This window comes from Sceloporus occidentalis, unplaced genomic scaffold (genome assembly GCF_023333645.1).
Source record: "Sceloporus occidentalis isolate IW3139 unplaced genomic scaffold, rSceOcc1.0.p SCAF_5, whole genome shotgun sequence".
In the NCBI taxonomy this organism is placed as follows: Eukaryota; Metazoa; Chordata; class Lepidosauria; order Squamata; family Phrynosomatidae; genus Sceloporus; species Sceloporus occidentalis.
The window spans coordinates 159,430,925-159,452,323 of record NW_028316985.1 but is presented as its reverse complement, the minus strand read 5'-3'; the positions used below and the strand labels follow the sequence as shown (position 1 = coordinate 159,452,323).

The 21,399-nt window shown below is 38.1% G+C and overlaps 1 protein-coding gene across 24 annotated transcripts in view; it reads right to left on the bottom strand.

The window, feature by feature from the left end:
- CAMK2D (calcium/calmodulin dependent protein kinase II delta) overlaps positions 1–21,399 on the bottom strand; it is a 172,340-nt gene that overhangs the window by 98,441 nt on the left and 52,500 nt on the right. The window lies entirely within an intron of this gene.

Below are 21,399 nucleotides of genomic sequence, written 5' to 3'. Positions count from 1 at the left end.
TGGCATCATGGCATGCCTCTGGTGCTGTGTCCAGATGATGCAGCACCGAAGGGGTGCCATACAGCCATGGCTATGGTGCCCTGTGGAGGGCTCAAAAAGGAGCCACTTTTTGTGGCTCCTTTTTGTGCCGTCCAGAGGCAAGATTGGGGCCACGACATGAGGTTCCCGTGGCCCCAACCTGGCCAGGAAAGGGGCTTCTGCAGGCCACTCCTTTGGGGTGGTCTGTATAGCCCCTATATTAGGTGTCACAGTCAAATTGTGAGTTGACTATCTATAGCTAGGCCCTTGACTCTCATCTTTTTCCTATAATTTTTTTACTCAGTCATTACTATCTGTTGGTGTAGCTGACTTGGATTAGAATTTAAGAGCAAAACTGAACATGTATAAGGATTAGCTGTGACTGGGAATGCCTTTAAAGAAAATCTCTCAAAACATAAACAGCATGGGACCTGAGTTGGCCGAGGACACATACACCCACTCTTTCCTTAACCTTAACCTTAATCTTAGTTGACGGAATAATGTCTAAAAGTAGGTTATGATTGACAGAAATCATTGCTTACTTCCTTTGGCAATCAAGATAATCTATAGTTAGTATAATAAAGAGAGAACAGTAGTAAAAAAGAGCAGTGAAGGGGAACAGGGAGCATGCAAATTAAAGATCAAACCTTGAAAGCCAAATAATCTTTTAGTCATGGCATGCGAACCAGGCCTTTCCATTTTAGCTTAAGCATAAAAATGGGCAACATTCACCATGAGAGCAACTTGCACAGCCATCCACATATTTTTGTGAGTTCTGGATACCCACCACCACTAAAAGGTTTTGAGTGTACACTAAATATAGTCTGACATCAATACCAGGGAAGATTCTGGACCAGATCATTAAACAAAAAGTCTGTGAGCATGTAGAAGGCAATGCCATAATCACAAAAACATGGGTTTCAGAGAAACAAGTCATGCCAGACAAATCTTATCTCTTTCTTTGATAAAATTACCAGCTTGGTAGATGAAAGAAATGCTGTGGATACAGTATATCTTGATTTCAGTAAGGCCTTTGACAGGTTCCCCATGACATTCTTGCAAACAAGCTTGTAAAATGTGGGCTACACAAAGTAGCTGTTACATGGATTTGTAATTGGTTGACTGGCTGAACCCAAAGGGTGCTCAACAATGGCTCCTTTTCATCCTGGAGAGAAGTGACCAGTGGTGTCCCACAGGGGTCTGTCCTGGCCCCAGTGCTATTCACCATCTTTATCAATGACTTGGATGGCAGAATTGGGGGCATACTTATCAAGTTTGCAGATGACACCAAATTAGGAGGAATAGCTAACACAGAATCAAAATTCAAAATGACTTGAATAGACTAGAAAGCTGGGCCAAAGTTAACAAAATGCACTTCAACAGGGAGAAATGTACTGCCCTTAGGGCAGAAAAATGAAGTGCACAGACATAGGATGGGGGACACCTGGCTGAATGAGATTATATGTGAAAGGAATCGAGGAGTCCAAGTGGACCACAAGTTCAACATAAGTCAACAGTGCGATGTGGTAGCTAAAAAGGCCAATGCAATTTTAAGCTGCATCAATAAAAATATAGTGTCTAGATCAAGGGAAGTAATAGTGCCACTGTATTCTGCTTTAGTCAGGCCCCACCTGGAATATTGTGTCCAATTCTGGGCACCACAATTCAAAAAGGACATTGAGAAACTAGAGTGTGTCCAAAGGAGGGCAACTAAAATGGTGAAGAGTCTGGAAACCACGTCCTATGAGGAACGACTCAGGGAGCTGGGGATGTTTAACCTGGAGAAGAGAAGGTTAAGAGTTGATATGATAGCCCTGTTTAAATATTTAAAGGGATGTCATATTGAGGAGGGAGCAAGCTTGTTTTCTGCTGCTCCAGAGAACAGGACCCGAAACAATGGATGCAAGCTACAGGAAAAGAGATTCCACCTCAACATTAAGAGGAACTTCTTGACAGTAAGGGCTGTTCGACAGTGGAACACACTCCTTCCTCGGAGTCTCCTTCCTTAGAGGTCTTTAAGCAGAGTCTGGATGGCCATCTGTCGGGGATGCTTTGATTGCAATTTCCTGCATGGCAGGGGGTTGGGCTGGATGCCCTTGTGGTCTCTTGCAACTCTACAATTGTATGATTCTATGAATCCTCCATGAAGCAGTCCTCTTCTATAATGCAAGGCACACTACCTTGCTTTAGCAAAAAACAAAACAAAAACCATATTTTAAAAAAAGTACACAAAGAAGTTAACTTTTGGTCACTTTGTTTAAAACTAATAAAAAAAATTCTCAAATTTTGGTTGTAGCGTTGCCAGTAATAGATCCTGAGAAGTGCATGTCCTGAATCCTGAAGCTACTGAAATTGTCAACCCTGGCTTAAACTATCATCAATACTAGGTAAGATATATTAAGGATGACTTCAATTACATAAAGGGCTACATATATTACAACTATTATTCAGGGTCTGAATAATGACACTGTGCTTTCTTAAAAAGCCTTCCTTCCCCCTCCCCTCCCTTCAACTTCAGGTTCTGAAGTTAACTGCTCTTTTACAACTATTATACATACACAAACACAGGGTCAAGTTGAGTTAAGGGCAATTATTAAATGTTTCTCAATATCATCTTTTTAGCAGACCAGAAGTGCCTAAAAATATTTAATGTCAAGCTATAAAAATCCTCTGAGGTGAAACTAGCAACAACAATAACTTGAAGTTAGGCTGCAAGCCAATATCGGCTCCTGAAATTGAGCCAACCTGGAACACACCCAAGCAGAGTATATTATAACTAGCATAACAAAGGCCTCAAAGAGAGCTACAATTGCTAGTGATGGAGCAAATAATTGACAAGTGAATTATTTTCTGAACTTCAGCCTAATTTTCTGCTTCTTTGAGAAAATCTCATGATTTCCTGTGACTCATCTGCTGTTAAGCAATCATTCAGTTTCAGAAAAGGCATTGTACTGGGCATTCACTTGTTCACAGTAGCACTCAGTGCAGAACTGAAACTGCAGAACCAACTTTCACAGGTATGAAATCCATCTGGCTGCTATAAGTCGACAGGTGACTTGAAGGCACATACACACACATGGAGGCCCTAAAGTGTAACCATAACAGTATCCTTCCCATTTACACAAGGTATTTGGTATGGCAGAGCATTCTAGAACTCTAGGGACACACAGTGATATGCTAATAGTTTTGGTAAAGGGCCAAACTAGGGTATAAATAGTAATAATAATAATAATAATAATAATAATAATAATAATAATAGTTTTTTTTGTGTTTTTCGGGCTATGTGGCCATGTTCTATAAGAGTTTATTCCTGACTTTTCACCAGCATCTGAAGAACAGATGCTGGTGAAACATCAGGAATAAACTCTTATAGAACATGGCCACATAGCCCAAAAAACCCACAAAAAACTATGGATGCCGACCATGAAAGCCTTCGATTTCATAATAATAATAATAATTCAAATACAATGAATTCAATTACAAGGAAGTCAGTGCTTTTTCTCTCTCCATGTTTTTTATTGCTTTCAAAGCAAAATCACTCCAGGCAGACTATAATCTAGAGCTGGGACAAGGAGGGGAGGACAAATAGCTTAACCCACTTTTCCCCTCCATTGTGCAGCTCAAAATTTTTTTCTTCAAGTTTATTTCCCCTTGATAGATTCTTCTTCATGACTATCCCATTCTTTTTAATGAACCTGAGTGGCTAAGGCTGCTTCTGTATTTTTTTGAAAGACCAATTCTAGCTACTTAAAAGAAGTGGAGAAGAGTGTGGCCCATCCTTGACCTTGACCCCTCCAGACTTCTACATTTCTGGCCAAAACATAGATGAAGTGCCTCTCATAGTAGCTTTCAAGAATAGTAGTTCTGCTTTTATATAGCTTGGAACACACCTCTGCACTTTTAATAAATTAAAAATGTATACATCAATACATTTTAAAAAACCCATAAGCAGACTTCTAGCTACTTCCTGGTGTCTCCTTCCCCACCCCTATTCTTTGGCAAGTGTCTCAGGGGAAGGAAATTAGCCCCTACACTCACCACAGATGTCCAACATGTTGCATCATGTGTGGAGCTGTGCATCAACAGAAAACTTTACCTAGACGCACCTATGTACTAATCAGTCTGGCAGCAGCTTCTCTTCCTGACCCCCATGACAGATGGTTTATGTGAGCTAATGCAAATAACTTTTATGATTTGCCTGTTGTTGGCAATGTAATTTCATACTGGATAAGCATGACTGTATTACCCTTTCACTCCACTCTCATGCTCTCTATAAATGACTCTCTACAGCAGCTCTCCATATGCAAAACATGCCTATCACAGAAAAATGGTAGAGCTCTCTCTATGTGTATTTGTGTGTATCTTATGTGGGAATCCTTGCACCTCTGCTATGTGTCACCAAACAACAAATATATTATCTGTGGCTTAGTGCTGGTCTGTCTTAAATCTAGGAATAGTCCCACGATGTGAAAAACACCCATATTATTTAAAGCTGTGTATCCCAACTTTGATCATGAAAGCATCCAGCATGTGACTGCAAATTACAGCACAACAAGAACTAAGAAGTCACACAACCATGTAGGGGGCCTGCTTCATAACATTAGAACATCAGAGGAGCTCCGCAGGATCAGACCAAAGGACCATCAAGTCCAACATCCTGTTTCTCACAGCTTCTAACCAGACACCCATGGGAAGACCTACACCATGGCATGAGAGAAAGCTTTTCATGAACAGCCTGCACTGTGTGGCAACTCTGTTTGTGTTTTATTTTCAAGCTGTTAACACTACATGAAGGGCAAAAATCTAACAAATAGTTTTACAGCAATAAAGATTAAGAAATGCTACGAGAAATGGAAGAGAGCATGCCCATGCAGTCCTGAAGGTTGTCTTCGTGACCCTGACCCCTCCAGACTTCCATATTTCTCATCAAAACATGGGGGAATCTAATTTAGTGTAATTATTTCACAGCTTGGAAAAGTTACTGTTACTGGCCATCCTGGCTGGGGGAGTTATAGTCCAAAAAGGCATGTTTTCCAAGCTCTAAACCTATGTAAGTTGATGTACAAAAAATTTAAGTACAGTTTAATGCAATGAGATTTACTCCTAGCATAGGCTCTGAGTCTAAAATTAATTTCATTTACTTTTAAATTAATCTATTTTAAACATATAAAAACTTAACATACATCAAACTGTCCAATAGCTCAACAGCTCCCCATTTTTAAAACTCAGATTAAGAACTTTTGCAGTGCTCCTGAAAAGTGAGGAGGCTTAGTGGTGAGTTTTTAAAAACACAAAGTTTTGCAACTGTGATACAACTAATGAGAATAGTTCTCCACAGACCTTGTGTAAACATGGCACACTAGTTCAGTCTCAGAATTTGTAGTGAGACATATAAGTGGAATAACAATTTTACAAGATCTGAACCATTTTACGAGTAAATATAATAAACATACTCTTCAGTTAACTGGTGCTTTCAGAACTTATGTATATCCTTATGTGTTTATTCTTCTGTTTATAGTGAGTTAACACAATTTAATAGAGCACTCTTCAGGAAGTGTGTGTGTGTGTGTGTGTGTGTGTATGTAGAAAACAGTCTAATGAAACAAACCAGTTTCTCATATATCCTTTAGTCGACACTTTGTATTCCAGATTCATTAGTTATAGAACCCTAATTTATATATATAAAAAGAGAAATAAAACCCTGTGCAAATTTTTAAAAATTTAACAATACCAAACAACAAATTAACTCAAGAGGCTTATATACTGCATGACAATCCCACAATTTATCTCATTTTGACAGGACACAGGTCATTAATGCAAAGCCGAGTAAAATACTCCCTTAAAATGAATAGAAAAAGAAACCGGGGCAAGGGGAACAAAACACATGCCAGGTTCTTCTACTGCCTAGCAACAGATTATCAAAACTTTAGTAAGTCAGAGGGGAACAAACCCTATTTTCCTTATTGTTTTTTGTGTGGAGAGCCACATGTTGATTTAAAATTGGTTCCATTCCATTAAAAGTAAATGAAACAAAATGTCAATTTACAGCATGGCCTGGATTTCTGGTATGAGGGTGGTCTCCTCTGCTGGGGGGGAGGTAAAGAGGCTATAGTGTCTCAGAAAAGGGGATATAAGGTCAAAAACAAGTGTTTAAGGTTTTAAATCAACTATAGTTTAAAGCAGAGGTGGGCATGCTTTGGAACGAAAAACAAGTTGCCATTTGCTTTTCTTCTGGAGCTCCAGAGGGTTGCAGAGAGTCATTTTGGTGGCTTAGAAATGACATTTATTTACTTTTGGCTGTCATTTCCAGCCATTTTCAGGCTGTTTTTTTTTTGGGGGGGGGGGCAGATTCTAATAGCCTAATATTTTTCTTTCATCTCAGATTAATATCAAAGACAGAGAAATATTACCAGGCTTTCCTATCTATGGAATTTTTTAAAACCATCCCAGAGATCATCCCTCATCAGCTACCTCCAAAGAGACCTTTTCCTTCTCTTGAAACTGAAGCAGTCAAAAATGCATGAGTACGAAGGGATATTTTTTCTTCCCTTCTGTTACCCAAGCTAACAGTACAGTATACTGTCTCAAGGGCACAGGGGTACTACATGACATATTTTCCCCCCAGGGCATTTGGAAGTGCATTATGAGGTGACAGAGAAAAAGAAGTCAAAATAATTCTCTCCGCTCTTCTTCCTTTGTACCTCCACCTCTGTACTCACCGCTACTGCAACCTTAAGGGAAGAAAAGAGTGGACTGTGTTGGATGATGGTGGCAGGGACAGAGGGTGGAAGAAGATGAGTATTTTTTCTGAGACAAAAAATAAAATAAAATCTGAGATTATCCCAATATTTGGTGTATAGAACATATGGAATCATTTCTGACATAATCCAAAGTGGAACAGTCAATTTCCACCACATGTCACTAATGCATCAATGATTTTCCAAATAACAACCATCACCTACTAACCTATGCCAAACATGGGGCACGTGATATTTACACTAGTTATATCAATCTAGTTTTTGGCAGTGGGAGTAAATATTATACTAAAATGGAGAGTTTTGGGAAGAAGGGAGGGGCTCAGATTCAATCTATAGCTGGCTGCTAACATTAAAATTCCCCTTGACCACCTTCTCCTAATCATTCCTGAATGCTAAAATGAATGTCACAGCCATTCCCTCTTCCCTCTGGCTTCAGATTTCAGTACCAAGCACAGAAAGTTGACTGGGACCTATCAGAGGCTCTCACTGACAATAAACTGTAACATTATCAAGAGCACCAAGTACAAAAAAGCCTTACACAGAGAATTAAGATGAGTAGTACTTCAGTTCACAATCTACTAGACATTAAAGTACATGCTTAATTTGAATGTTGGGATTACCGTAAATCACTTCTCTAGACAAATGTTTGAAGGAAAAATTGCAATCCAGATGCTTAAACAAATGTTGGTAAATGGGAGGAAAAGGCCAAGCAACAATATGTGTGTGTATACACCCCCTCAATACACACACACACACACACACACTATTGTTTTCCACTTTCACTGAGAATAGTCTAATGCGGTTCATTCAACAGCCACATGTCATAATAAGTGTCTGGCTTTTATTTGACTTTTGTAGGAGACCATCCCAAAAGTAATGGGTTCTCAAGAGCTTACATATACAAACTAGTTCTTTTTTGGGGGTGGGGGGGGTGGGGGGATAGGTGAACATTGTGTGAGAGTGCCTCTGCATGCACATATACAAAACCAGATTTAAAACTGCCGTTGAATCAGTCTATTTCAGAAAGTATTAAAGAAAAGAAGCACAAACTCTCATTTAGTTTCATCAAACTACTTGCATGAATCTTTGGGTCTGGGCAAAACACATTTAAAAGTTAATGCAATAATATGACATTTAAATGTTGTCTTGAAAATTTGCAGTAAAGATATGATATGTATTTGAAAACCAATGAATAAAAAAATTAAGAACTGCAACATCATCTTATACCCAGATCCGATTCCACCCACCCCACCCATCTATGTACTCACAATGGCTACCAAAGTGATGTTGCATCTCTTCCTGTCAAGTGTGTCTACCATAAGTACAGAGCTATTTGGAGGTGGGGTTCTGGGAAGTTCGGGGCAGGTAAGGGCATTTTCATTGGTTTAGCCGGCTTTCTGTGTGGTTTTGGGGTGAAAATCACTTGTAATTCATACCAAAAGACTTTCTTAAAAAGTGGGAATCTTTGGGGAACTAGTGGAGGGATTTAAGGGTTACAAAAGTGAGGTCCAAGGTAGCATGCAGTTTGCTGTTTCCCTTCCCCAAACTATGGATATGCCACATTAGGCTTAAGTCTTCACAACAATGAACTATGCAGAAGAATTTCATCCCAAATGTAAACAGGGCTGTCCATCTAAAGTCCATATGAAGTCCACAAGGCAGCGAGCTATCAGCATATCTAAGCACTCCGTTTTTTAAAATATATTTGAGAAAATGATATTTCACAAAACAAACCATTTTTAGACTTCTATTATTCAAGAATTCAAAAGTAAGTTTGTTTATTCATGCCACAGCATACCATTCTCAAGGCCTTTTGGTCTAGAAAGCTGTACTGCCTGAATTGTTTCAAATGGAAAGAACAGACCCCATGATCCCATCCACCCGAATTTCTACAAGGCCAGTGTTGGAGAACATTGGCTCCTGGATCTGTTACAAGTACATATACTTGCCCAAACCAAATGTTTTGGTAAGCATTACCTTCTCCCAGGGAAACATTTGAAACTGTCTTCTTTGTTTTCTCCTTTCTCGTGTGGGTCGAGGAGAGTCTGTGTTTCCAAAAAGCAAGGCAGTGTTCTAATATATCAACTACTACAGACATTAAGACAAAAAGTTTTCCTCTTCAAAAGAGACAAATCTTCTTAATGTTTCCTGTTTCTAAGTGCATGTTAGGTAGCCATTATTGCTGGGCCAGCTTTCCCATAGACAGTACAAAAGCATAATAGATGTTTGTATGCAACAAAGAGATGCCGCAGCAGGAGCCAATTTTCTTTCCTGGGTCATTGAATGAAAGCATCACCAGACCCCAAATTAGGGCACCGAATATACCTCAAGTTATTTTTGTGCATTGGCTCTGAACAGGACTTCCTATTCAACCAGTCTTTGTAAATCAGGGCAATTAAATTAATTCAGGAAGGAAATACTTGTTGACTTCAACTGTTCATACTAGAGACTTACATTTTTTTTTTCTTATTTAAAAAATAAATGGTAATGTCATTTAATTCATGAATTACCCTGTAGAAGAAGTACTCAGCAAACATATGTAATACAGCAGGCCCTTGGTATCAGCTGCGGTTTGGTTCCAGGACCCACTCCCATGAATACCAAAATCCACGGATGTTCAAATCCCACTAAATATAATGACATAGTAAAATGGTGCCCCTAATATAAAATGGCAATATCAAGGTTTACTTTTGGAATATATATATTCCATGGATGGTTGAACTTATGAATAAAAGATTCATGGATATGGCAGGCTGACTGTACAAGCAAAAAAACATAATAAAAGTAATTAAAAACCAAGAACATCACTTAAAACAGAAAGAAACTGAAAGCAGCTACAACAATAATGTTTTAAAAGTGGAAGACAAACACAGGCCTGAAACAGATGGGCCAAATAAAGTGGCTTCCAGCCACTTTAGGGGTGTGGTGGTTATCTGATACATGCCCCCAAGAGGCCAAAAACTGGCCCTTTTAGGAGTGGATTTAATCCACTCCTGCCAGCTGTTGTCTTGGAACCATGGTGATGGCCCACTTCGGGAGCAGACCATGCAGTTGATGTGGTCTTGGCTCAATCGGAGATAGAATGACCAGAGCCACTCTTTCCAGGCCATCTGCTTCAGCCCACACAGCCAGTTAGAAAGTGGGCACCTAGAAGACCTCTTGTAAGAATGAATCCCAGAGTTTGAGGACTAGCACAGAAAAGGCAACTCTTGAGTAACAGTATCCAGCGGATCATGGTGTTTGGTAATACTCAGAGAATGGCATCAAATGACAATTGCAAGACATGGGACTGAGGAACACAAATGTCCTTTTGAAATTTATAATAATTGCCTGGCAGATATTAAGCCAGATATAAAAAAGAGGTCTCTAGCTCTCTTAAGAATTTAAAGATAATTTAAAGAATTTAATTGAATAGAATCTAAAGAATTATAGGACATCATACACACTTTTTAATTATATTTTTATATCATGTCTGGTACACAGGGGGCATAGAAAGCCTTGCAACACTTAGCTTTATCCCTATCCATAATGACAGGGAACTGAGGCAGATCTAACTAAGATCAAAGCAATCCATTCTGCCATGGCTGAGAAGGGATGTAAAAGCAGGTCTGTTACAACAGATTATTATACATATAATAAAAATGATCTGTCATTAGTGTATGCCTCTAAGTAGTAATTAGTAATAGCTTAAAAATGGTAAATATGCAATTAAACAGAACACTAAATGATAAGTGGAATTCACCCAAGCCTATGCTTTAAAATCAGACGGGCAAGAGATAGTCCAAAAGCCTCATCAGACACACCAGAGGATTTTGTATGCCAATAACTCTCCTGTTGTCCCAAGCAAGGCAACCAAGTGTTCCTGTGTCCCTTGCTGACATTTTTGGGTATGCCTCCCACTTGCATTTGCAGTACCAAGGAAACACAACTTGACTGTAAGGATGTAAAGACAGAATGAGAAGAAAGCCTTGAAAAGCTTGGGAGCATAGCTCCCATAATCCCAAGCCAACATGGACAATGGCTAGGGATTTGAGGAGTGGTGTTTTGAATAATACTTTTCTAGACTCTGCATGGTCATATTTGGGTCCATACTAGGAAATGACCAAGAGCAATTTCAATTACAGTAGAGTCTCGATTATCCAACCTTCGATTATCCAACATTCCAGATTATCCAACGTCACTGCTCAGTGATTTCTTTATATTTTTAGAGGACTGAACTGTTTATACAATACATATTGTACATCACAATGTTGATCAGTGATTTCTTTACATTTTTAGAGGACTGTTTATACATTACAATGTTATTCCTATAACGTTACTGCAATGTTACTTTCACTGTTACTGCAATAAAACTTCAATATGTTTGCAATTCATAGTGATTTCAAGCTTTTCTTGGACCCTCTGGATTATCCAACATTTTCGGCTATCCAACTATCAGCCCGCCCATTTATGTCGGATAATCGAGACTCTACTGTAATATTGTTTGGTCTTGGAATGAAGAACTCTAATCTTTTTTTTTTTCAAAACAAGATAAAACTTCCAGGTAGGAGCGACAGATTTTTTCCAAGTCCCAAGAGATGTTGCAAACAATGAAACAGTTTTTCATTCACAAGTTTTGGAACACTCAGGATTTCCCCCCACAATGATGGAAAACAGTACAGCTTTCCATGAAAACTAACACATGGGCCCCGAAACTGTGCAGCTTTTCAGAAGCTAGACAGCTTCTCCATTTTTGTTTGTGGCAGCCACATGTGTGTTTTTACAACATTTCTGGTTTTAAATAGAAAACAGCAATGTTGCACAGTAAAAATGCCCCCCCCCCATCTGCAAAAAAGAAAAAAAGTGGGGGGGGGAAGCATGCAAAGTTGCACGACAAAACCATGTACCTAGTTTCTGTTCAACATTTCTGGACTGTGCGCAACATTTTATGGTGCAAGATCCAACAATGTTGCACAAGAAAAACATGTGTGGCTGTAATAATAATAATAGTAATAATAATAATAATTCGTTTAATTTATATACCACTATTCCGAAGATCATAGCGGTGAACAGCAAGTAAGCTAATTAGCAAGTAAGCTAATTTGCCCCCAACAGTCTGGGTACTCATTTTAGCAACCTCGGAAGGATGCAAGCCTGAGTCGAGCTTGGGCCCTTTTGCTGGTCTTGAACTCGCAACCTTGTAGTTTTGAGTGAATGGCTGCAGTACAGGCATTTAACCACTGCACCACCAAGGCTCCTTCAGTTGCCTGAATTTCTTTTCTACTGCATAATACATGGTATGCATACTTTTCAAACTAGAAAAATTATAGTCATAATGTCAAATCCTACACCGTGTTGCTTGTAAAGGAGTATAGCGCGTAATTTAATTTTGCTTTTTGTGCACTTTTTATAAGTATGTAGCAAAAAAGCAATGTATGTGGGTCAGAAGTTGTTTTTCTCAGAAAACAGTGCAGTTCTCTCTGTAGCATAGGTTTTTAACTGCAAAACTGTGCAGTTTCTCAATAAGTGTTCAGTTTATTTTGTGTCAGGAAAAACAACAAAATAGTTCCTGCAATTTGCAGAAACTTTCAACAACTTTCCTTCCTGCATAACTTTCTCGGGAGATCCGAAATGCCAAATTCAACCCTAATTGGGAAATTGGCAAATTTCGGTTTTATCTCTACTGCCAGGTTAGAAATAGTGTTTTAAGTTCTGCACTCATTCTTTCACCAAAAACACAGTAATCAAGGCTAGTGGCGGAGCATTCCATGACAAGAATTAGGCATTTTGTGTGTTTTCCTTTCTGGAAACCTATTACTACAGAAACATGTAAGTCTTTTGCAGAGAAAACAGCAAGATTGATTAGCACATGTTTCCATTACTTTAGTTTTGTTTGGGGGTCCTGCTTTTGGGAATAGTGGACATATGAGGGGAAGAGAGCAAAGATGAGCATATTCTAGTTCTGCTGTCATTACTCTCCATTTGTTGAGGAGGCATTTGAAGACCACAGGGTTTCCAGTTAGCTGCTGTAGAGGATGCTTCCCATCCTGTACAAAGGGAAGGTCAGTAGGGATAGCGATGGTGGCTAGTGGTGGAGAATGAAAATGTGCTCATGCTCAACTCTGAGCCTGAAAAAGTTTTCTGGCCACAGTTCCCATAATAAATACAAACATAAATAAATAATCAAACCAGTATTGTCACTGATCATGCTGGAGGATTCAGGGAGCTGTCTTCCAAAAATACAAAAAACAAACAAACAAAAAACACTCTGGCCCTTCACATATTCAATTGTTTTCGCAAAGCAGAATCTTTAAAAGGAATATATTCTTGCCTACAAATGGATTATCTCAATAACAGTTTTAATAATAATAATAATAATAATAATAATAATAATAATAATAATGTAATACGTTGTGTTTGGCCACATAACTGCTGATCTGTTACATCAGTGTGTGTGTGCATTTCATTCCCAGATGTTATACATTCTCTTTTGCTGGCCTCGGGTTGATGGATTTGCTTTATAACAGCATTAATCCATTTTCTGCTTCTGTCCACTTCTTCCACCATGGCTGCCCTTCCAATAACTTCACAATATCTTGCCCTGTTTACCTGGCAAAAGATATTGAGGCCTATAGAACCTCTTTTTTTTTGTATATTGTCCAGGAATTCCAATAGCTTGCTGACCCAGGTGATATGTAATGAGGTACAGGATTTCCTTTTGGTTCCTGCAGTAAATTCAGTGGGTTTGGGGCTCCTTTAATCTAGACCCTTAGATAAAGTCTGTCTGAATTGGGAGGCCCTACCAATAGTTGTACTACCACAAACATAATCTTTTGCCTCACCGGAACACAGAATCCCACCACTATGGGAAAGGTAGTGTCAATGCATGACGTAAAAAACTATGGGATATATATATATATATATATATATATATATATACACACACATATACATATACATATATACATATACATATACATATACATATACATATATATATATATATCCATCCATGATGAAGTGCCTGCATTGCACAGTGGGCCCTTGGTACCTTCTGCAATTTGGTTCAAGGACTGCCCCTAAAACCCAAAATCAGTGGATGTTCAAGTCCTATTAAATACAATGGTGTAATAAAATGGTGTTCCTTTTATAAAATGGCAAAATTAAGGTTTGCTTTTGGTAATTTATATTGTTTAGATATACATACATACACACACACACACACACACACACACACACACACAGAGATATATTCCAACTGTGGATAGTTGAATCTGTGGATAAGGAATCCGTGATATGGATCATACATTGGAATCTATGCATAAAAAATATGATTCACTATCTGGAAAGAACTGGTGGAATGTAAGCCTGAAAAAGTTGTTGAAAATGTTGATGTAAAAATCTTATGTGATTTTAAGATTCAAACTGACAATTAGAATATAATGTTTCAGACATAACTGTGGCTGAGAAAAATAAAGCTTTCATTATAGTTGTGGCAATCCTGGGGGATAGCAGAATCAAAGAGACAAGAAAGAGAGGAAAATGATTATGCTATACTGAGACCTACAAAATGAGATTCAGCTCCTCTGAGAAAATAAAACAATACTGATTCCTGTAGTGATAGGTGTTCTGGAAGCAATTCCAAATGGACTGAGAAAACATCTGAATGAAATTGCCACAGATAGGATCACAATAGCAGAACTGCAAAAAGTGACACTGCTTACAATGGGTCACATTATCTTACAACACCTCACTGATTTAGATTCTTGGATAGAATCCCAATTATTCATTGTCCGAAACTCTAGCCAGTAATACCTGTTAAACTGTGAAACTCATCATCATCAGAATCAACCCAAAATTTTTTCCATTCCTCTCAGTTCACAGTTTTACATATCTTGTCCTATAACCTCTATGATACTTCTAATTACAGTTTCCAGCTTCTGCATATTCACACTCCAAAGAAGATTCAAATTCCAGTTCAGAAAACGCTAATGCAATTTCCAGTTCCAGAAATAACATCTGAGCAAAAAGATGGTTCTCGGTGACACTGATTCTAAAAATAAGTGTTTGCGCAGATGAGAACGTGAGGCCAGCCTTCCCAATTATTCCCTCTAGCATATTTTTAAAAATCTGCAGTTTTATTCATTGTGTATCATAGCCAAGAAATTCTTTATAGCTTTTTAACCATGCATTCATTGACTGGTACTTTTTGTTGGAACATGGCTCATTTCCCTTCAGAGACTAATCTATTTCTTTAAAACTAAAAACTTTTTAGAAGGCTGACATCCCCCAGTGGGTATTTGAGTCCCATGGCTACCAGTTTATATATTTAAGAACAAAAACTGTTGTAGAGAAAAGCTTTCCCTGTGGGGAAGAGCAGAAGATAAACAGCCAAAAGAAAAATCCTTAGAGGTTATGCATCTTGGCAGGAAAACTTGTTTCTTTCTGTCAGATGTTTGCTGGCTAACTGTGCGGATAACTAGAACCACACATCTGACTACATTCTAACCTTGAGCATGGCTCAAAACAAGACTGATCAATATGTCAAAATATACTGTTGACATCTCTCTCCTACACCCAGGGGTAAATCCTAGTAGAAGAGATTAACTGGTACATTTAATGAATAGTAGATTATTATTTTTAGAGGGGAAAACTCTCCTCCTGTTCACAAATGCAACTCTATTGCAATATAAGTGTACTCATAAAAACTACAGAATACCCCACAACTAATCCTTAGAAGCTTCAACTCTTAATCAGAGTCAGATCCACAATAATGCTACAAAAGAGATTGGTTGGAGATCTTAATTTTCAGGGCATCTTTGCAGTTCACCCTGACATCTACTACAGCAAGAAAAAGACAGCTCCTCACGCTTTACATCGATTAGATGTGTGGTGTTTTGTTTAGAAAGAGAAGTATGGATAAATTGTAGAGTCACTAAATCTTTGCCCTGTGAGTGTGGGGAAGACCACTATTATGAATTAGAGTCAGAAGAAAAAACCCCATAAATTGCTTGGCTTCTTGCTAAATTTGTGATTTCCATCTCTGTTCCATCCATCTCTGCTAGCGTTGCATGAAAACGGTATGGGTGTATAATGTGTTTGTATAGAAGTAAACCTGGGACATGAATGAGGACAATGGAGATGAAAGTTCAGTTGGATTTACTCGGGTCATATTAGAACATTTTTGAATGTGGTATCTTTTGCTCTTAGACAAAACAGCTGCCAACAGAATGAATACAATACCATGAACAGAATAGTATTTAAATAGTGCATTCACTTTCTACTTGATGGGGGTAACTATGCTAGTGTAGTGCAGCAAAAATTATGAGTATAGTATTAGAAAATTTTTAACACCTAAAAATATCAAGATAGTATAAGCTTCTGCAGAACTACGATCCATTTACTAGAAATATGATGTGTTTTCCTGGGCTACAAGAACATGCACACTTCATTTCTCCACCACACCTCATTTCATGCATTTGATTAAATGAGCTAGAGTCCATAACAACAGATTTGTTTATCCTTAAATGTGACAGGACACTCTTTGTGGTTTTCAAAATCACAAACATTCTTCCATAAGTGGAACTCTCAGTTTCATTTTTAATTAGTAGAACAAAAGCAGCAACATTACTGACTGCCTATCAGAATACAATCCAGGAGGAACAAAACAAGGACAATATGGCATTCACAATGCATTGTGTAACTTTTTGAACACATAACAGTCTTCCATTAGAGCTGCAAGTAGTTCTTTTCACTGACCCACCATTTGCATAAATAACCTTTTAATACAGAAAAGTCAGCATGTGGGTTTGTTTTTTTCTTGGCATGGAGGCAAGTGATGGGGGGGGGGGGGGAATAGCCACTACCAATGCAATTCTGTGTATTTCTACTCAAAAGGATTTACTTCCTAGTTAATTGGTACAGTACTGCAGACTAATTTATTGGATCATCATGACTTCTGGCACAAAACCAGTAAAGAAGTTGATAAAATCAATTCAGTCTTGATGTTTCAGAAATTAAATTAAATTAAAGAAAATTAAGATTCTTCCTGGTTGGATTATAATTCTGTATATTTAGGGTAATCCAATTTATTGCAGAAATGTAGCATCTATAGCATCCTATCAAAAATAGTTATAAGTGAATATTGAATATGCTGTCCTTTAGTGCATGATATGCAGACTTATGGACTTTCCTACACTACCTTTCAAGGGAGACAGGAATATTTACTTATCCTTTGTTGTTGTTGTTGTTGTTGTTTTGTTGTGTGCTTTCAAGTCATGTCTGATTTATGGTGACCCTATCCTAAAATGACAAAATAATATGTACCATCACCCACTGAGCTTTTAAATCAACATCAGAAGTCTGTTAGTTTATAATCGAAAATCAATTGAATTATCATTACTGGTCTATCTACATGGCCAGCTCCTACTCATAATTACAGAATACCCATCCAGTAAAAACAATTCACACACAGAAACGTAATCAGTGAACACCGTATGATGTTCCTAATAAACATCTCTTTAAATGGATTCACAATAATTATAGGTTGTATAATTAAAGATCCTCTGATTCCAAAATGGTGACTGACCTTTATATTGATTCTTGCCCATTTTATTACTTGTTAAAGCCAGTGCAGGAGCTGAGAAATTAGCCAAACAGTGTCCTAAACAGGGAGAATATCACTTTTTCTAGTGCTCTGGGAGAGCATAGCCACAATTTGAATTTTTAAGACTGCTCTATTTAGACATACACCAAGTATTTTTGTACTTATTGTGTGACATCTTGAAGTGCAAGTGTACATACAACATTAAGAGTGGAATCCTGTTGGTGCCCTCTAGTAACCACCCCTATTTTCCAGGGGCACCAGATGTAAGAAAGTCAGGAGAAACAGATTAATGTGTTTAGTTAATTGTTAATAAGCTTTAAAAATGTAATCCAATTACATATACAGTCGCCCCTCCATTTTCACGGGGGATCCATTCTAGACTCCCCCCAAAATGAAAACTCACATATAGTCAAGCCCCACTGGCTTGAATGACTGTGTACTCTCATTTAAGCCAATGGAGTTCGGCTCTCCGTGAATAATCGAGACCACGGATGTCAAATCTGCAAAATGGAGAGACAACTATATATTGGAATGGTGGAAATTATTAAGTTTTATGAAAAATTTCCACAACAAATTTAGATGCCTTCACTAAAAGGCTTATCAAAATTAGGCTGAAAAGTGTTTTTCATAATTTTAACCTCATCCCATTCATGTTTTGAGCTTTGGATAAAAACAAAAGCCCATTTCTCATCCATTCCGCAAAGAAACTTTTTGCTATCCTTTTGTTGTTGTTGTGTCCCTCCATGTCATTTCTGACTTACGGTAACCCTAAAGTGAACATATCCTGGAGTTTTCTCATCAAGATTTCTTCAGAGAGAGTGTATCATTGGAGTGTATCATTGCTTTCTTCAGAAGCTGTGTGAGACTTGCCCAAAGCCACCCAGTGGGTTTCCATGGCTGAGCAGGGAAGCAAACCCTGATCTCCCAGAGTCCTAGTCCAACATTCAAACTGTTACACTGTATTGGATCTTTTCCTTTTTTGCTGCTTGTTGTTGTGTGCCTTCAAATCATTTCCAATTTATTGAACCCTAAGGTGACTCTATCACATTCTGAGGCTGAGAGCATGTGACTTGCCCAAGGTCCAGTGCGTTTTGATGGCTGAGTGGGGAATCAAGCCCTGGTCTCCAAAGTCGTAGTCTATGCTAATACCTTGATAGCTCTTCTATAATTACAATCTCATCCCCTTACTTTTTCCCCTTTCTGAGGCCCTCCAGATTTTATAGATACAAACAAATGTCTGGTTTAATAATATGGTTCACCAGATGTATCATTTTTAGATAGGGTATGGAATGATCAGTTACTGAAACTGCTGACCTCAAACGACCTTAACACAATTCACTTCACTGGAACTACTACTGAATATTTGACCTAAATCTTGTAATACCCTGATCTTGTGGAAGGAAGGAAAATCCAGAAGTAGTTCTAAAACAAACAAACAAACAGACAGACAAACAAACTAAACCAGGAGAACAGACCTTTAAAAAAACTGGGGAAATGAAAGAAATTTGTCTCTTTCGTGAGGTCTCAATTAATAGATAAACAACTTAATAATGCAAAGAACAATAATGTATTAATAACACAAATTAATGCTGAAATTCTGGCTTAAGTTAATTAATTAAGTTAAATAAACATAATTAAGTTCTCATTCTTTGTTATAAAATATTTAGTTTAACTCATAACTTCATTCATTTTGATCAATTAGTTTATCAAGGCTGCAGAAGTATGGTAGGGAAGCAGACATAAATCTGCTTACTCCAAGCAGATTATTTCTCCAGTGTCGCATCACTCTTATGGCTGCCGCAGCCCCTGCCCCTTCCTACTTCCATTACTGGCCATGCCATTACACTAACACAATATTCCAGCAAAACTGAGGCTATAAGGCCTGAACCTTGTGTCATTTCTTCCAGAAAACAGAACCTCAAGATCAGGGGTAGGCAACCTGTGGCCCGTGGGCTGGATGCGGCCCGGCGAGGCCTTGGGACCGGCCCCAGCCCGGTCCTGCCGCCGATTGCCGCTGGGGCCTTTGGGGGGCAATTGTCTATAGAAGCCTCAGAAACATGCAATTATGTTAACATTTTTTAAAAAAATCAGCAAATTTTTTTTGCATGTCTTCCACTTTTTTAAAAAAAGTGTCCACCATTTGAAAATTTTGTCCTACATTTGTCCCTGTTTATTTATTTATTTAAAATTTTTAAAAATTATTTAATTATTTATTTTTTGGCTTCGGCCCCCCAGTTGTCTGAGGGACAGCAACCCGGCCCCTGGCTCAAAAAGGTTGCCTACCCCTGCTCACGATGATAATTGTATCAATCTTATTGACCTTTACTATAAACACATTACTAAGTAAGAGACAAAGAGCCATATGCTATATCATAAATTTTCCACTATCAAGATGAACATTAAATTTAAAATTTACTATTCATGTGTATATGCTGTTGTAGTGTGCTTTTAAGTCATTTCTGATTTATGGCAACTCTAAGGTGAACTTATATGATTTCCTTGGCAAAATCTTTCCAAAGGAAGTTTGACATTGCCTTCTGTTGCAGCTGAGCAAGGATCTGAATCATGATCTCCTGGAGTCCTAGTTCAGCACTCAGAACAATATATTACACTGGCTCTCACCATAGGAATATATGACTTCTTATTCCTGCTCTTTTAAAAGCCACATTCACCTTGTGGATTTCATCATAAGATTTATTTATTTTTAAATAGGGAGGGGATTGGATTTTAATTGCTTTTTTAAACAATTAAGAAAGTTTGGCAAATTAGTAAAATATATATAGTAAAAAGATTTAATATATGGGTTCAGATGTGTTAGATTATATAAACTGGAAAGACAGCATTGGCTGCACTGCTACTTGGCTGAATGTTCTGATGCTTGTCCTCTTTACTCTCATGCTGCTTCCTTGACAGTTAGGGTAGGAAGAGCTAATCATTAATCAATTGCTTGATGGAAGACAGTGGCATCTCTTCCCAGTATTGAAGCACCTTATGTTTGTCTGATCCTACTGCATGCATGATTCATCATTCATGGCCTGCTAACTTCAGCAGTTTATTTTTGACAAGGAGCTTTTCCCCTCAGGTAAATTATTGAGAAACTCTATTAGAGCAAAACTACAGTTTGAAATTTATTTGAAATAAGTGGAAATGCAGCCCAAGTGGCAGAAATGATGTGTCTGTGTGAGTGTGTGTGCATGTGTGTGTGTAGACAGATATATTGCTACATTCACATCAGAGGTTCAGTGATGTTGTTAGCTGCTTCAAGCTGACCAACTCATGATGACTCAGGGAGATGTGAAAGAGACATCTCCATGACCAGATCTCCATGAGCAAAGATTTTCAACCTATCTGCTCAGATCTTGCAGGTTCAGGCCTGTGATCTCTCTGAGTGTAGCCATCTGTCATGAGGTCTTCTCTTTCTACTGCCCTCTAGATTTTCCAGCACCATTGTCTTTTCTAATGAGTTATGCCTTTTTGTAATGTGGCCAAAGTATGACAGCCTCAATTTAGTCATCTTGGCTTCCAGAGAGTGTTCAGGTTTGATTTATTCTAGGGCCCAAATGCTTGTCTTTTGGGCCAGCCATGGTATCCTCAATACTCTTCTCCAGCACCACATCTCAAATGTGTTGATTTTCTTCTATCTGCTTTCTTCACTGACTTCACTTTTTCTACCACTATATGGTAATGGGGAATACAATGACTTGGACAATTCTGGCTTTAGAGTTCAGCTGTATATATACAATTTTGTCTCGTTCTTTCATAGCTGCTGTTCCTATTCCTAATCTTCTGGTTTCTTGACTGTAGTCTCTGTTCTAATCAATGTTTAATCCATGATACAGGAAATCTTTAACAATCTCGATGTCCTCATTATCTAGGCTGAATTTATGTAAATACTCCATGTCATTATTTTTGCTTCCTTTATGTTTAGCCTTATGCCTTTGCATTTTCTTTGGCTTTTTAAAGTAATTGTTCCAAGTCTAGGATACTTTCAGCTAGTAGTATGATGTTGTCTGCATATCCTAGACTGTTGATGCTGCT